This window comes from Aplysia californica, unplaced genomic scaffold (genome assembly GCF_000002075.1).
Source record: "Aplysia californica isolate F4 #8 unplaced genomic scaffold, AplCal3.0 scaffold00012, whole genome shotgun sequence".
Taxonomy (NCBI): Eukaryota; Metazoa; Mollusca; class Gastropoda; order Aplysiida; family Aplysiidae; genus Aplysia; species Aplysia californica.
This window is the reverse complement of record NW_004797282.1, coordinates 456,337-458,181: the sequence shown is the minus strand read 5'-3', so window position 1 is coordinate 458,181 and position 1,845 is coordinate 456,337. Positions and strand designations below refer to the sequence as shown.

Here is a 1,845-nt window from a genome sequence, read left to right as displayed (position 1 = left end):
CTGGTTAGACAGTCGTGTATACAATTAGGTACCGAGTAGTAGTGATATTAGAAGTGAGATGAGGGGGAGGAGGAGGAGGAGGAGAAGGAGGAGAAAAAGAAGAAGAAGAAGAAGAAGAAGAAGAAGAAGAAGGAGACGGAGCAGAAAAAGAAGAAGAAGAAGAGAATAAACAAGAGAGAGAAAGAGAAACAGAAGGAAAGAAGAAAGGAAAGGAGATGTATGATGTGAAAAAAGAGACATGGGAATGAAAGAGAAGATGAACGTGACAAGAGAAAGAAGAAAACAAAAGAAAGGGGGGAGGTGGTGGCACAAAGACCAAAATTAATTTTTTTTTATAAACAAGCACTCAGTCTACCTAAAACAAGAAAAAGCACAAATGGAAGCAGTGAACGATTAGGAAGTGCGCGAAAGAAATCGTAACTGAAATCTTTGCGCAAGTCGTTGAAATTATCATCCCTCACGCAAAACTGTATCGAGAAGATTTAGTGGTTTTGCGAAAAAACTCTTCGGTTCTGATAAAATTGGCGATCTTTTAAACATCCAGCTATGACACCAGTTTTGTGGAATTAATATTACCGTTCACACGAATTACCGACCGTTTAAACATCCAACTGTGACAGTAGTTCTGACTGACCTGGCCCTTTTCAGCATTTTCGTGAAGGTGTGACGAAAGGAGAACAATGTGTTTGAAAGGAATGGCGTCATCACGCCCCAGCTATACACTGTTGCCCACGCAGTGTCTCAATTTTTTTTAAATATATTTTTTTGCAGTTTGTTTGATTTTTTTTTTTTTTTTCAAATTCTTGATTCAGACTAGACGGAATTCATACATTTTGTACATTGTTCTATGTACCCGTGTCTGTGAGTAGAGGTCAGGCTGTTCGCTGTCGCGCGCAGAATTCATGGGTTCATTTCCCGAGTGGGGAGAATTATTATTGTCGAATATCTCCCGGGTTTTTTCTGTTGAGACGTTGTATTCCTCTCAGCCCGAGCTAGGTAAATGACCGTAGTTGTGTCGATGGGGGCGTACAACTTCTGCGGTTACTGTTATATGACGTGGTTGCTGACATTTGTACAAGGAATGACGAGTGGGTGGTTGGCTTGTACTCAGATGTGGTATACTCCTTCTTTCCTGTCAACATCTATCGCCCTTGTCTCTCCTCTTTATTTTGTGTTTGTTACTCTCTTGGGACACCCCTAATCTTCGGCGTTTGTATGACCCTATTGTGTTGTTAGTGCTGTAAAACTCTTACTCAAACTAAAACTAAAGAATAGCATGGTGATTCAGTTTGATTCTGGCCTGAGTCTGATTTAGACCATTATTGCAGCGCTTTGACGATATATACACACAGGATTTGACGTACATGGACAAGTTGGTATGCTTTGGCTCGTGATAATTTTAAAGTATATTTTTAGACATTTTCATTTGTTACTTGTTTTTAGTGAGGGTGGAGGGATTGGTGGGGGTTAGGTTTAAACAGACTTAATTACATGATAGCAGGTGTATCCGCCCTGGCTCCCCGTAAGGTTGGCATTGTCTTATCTGAGACCCTGGTGCTAAATACATGTAGACTTTCGTGTCATACTAACAACTTTTTCAACCGAGCATTGAACTGACGGCTGTTGGTGACTTGACGACGCCGTTGGTATATTTTACTTCTTTTTCCTCTAGTGTTCTTCTCTGTCTGTTCATGAAATGACCATCACCATGTCGACGTGCTTCTTTTTCCTCTAGTGTTCTTCTCTGTCTGTTCATGAAATGACCATCATCATGTCGACGTGCTTCTTTTTCCTCTAGTGTTCCTCTCTGCCTGTTCTTGAAATGACCATCATCATGTCGACATG

At 40.8% G+C, this 1,845-nt stretch overlaps 1 protein-coding gene across 1 annotated transcript in view; it reads left to right on the top strand.

Annotated features, from left to right (window-relative positions):
* LOC101854917 (ceramide kinase) overlaps nucleotides 1–1,845 on the top strand; it is a gene marked incomplete in the record, with an annotated part of 148,254 nt that overhangs the window by 86,729 nt on the left and 59,680 nt on the right.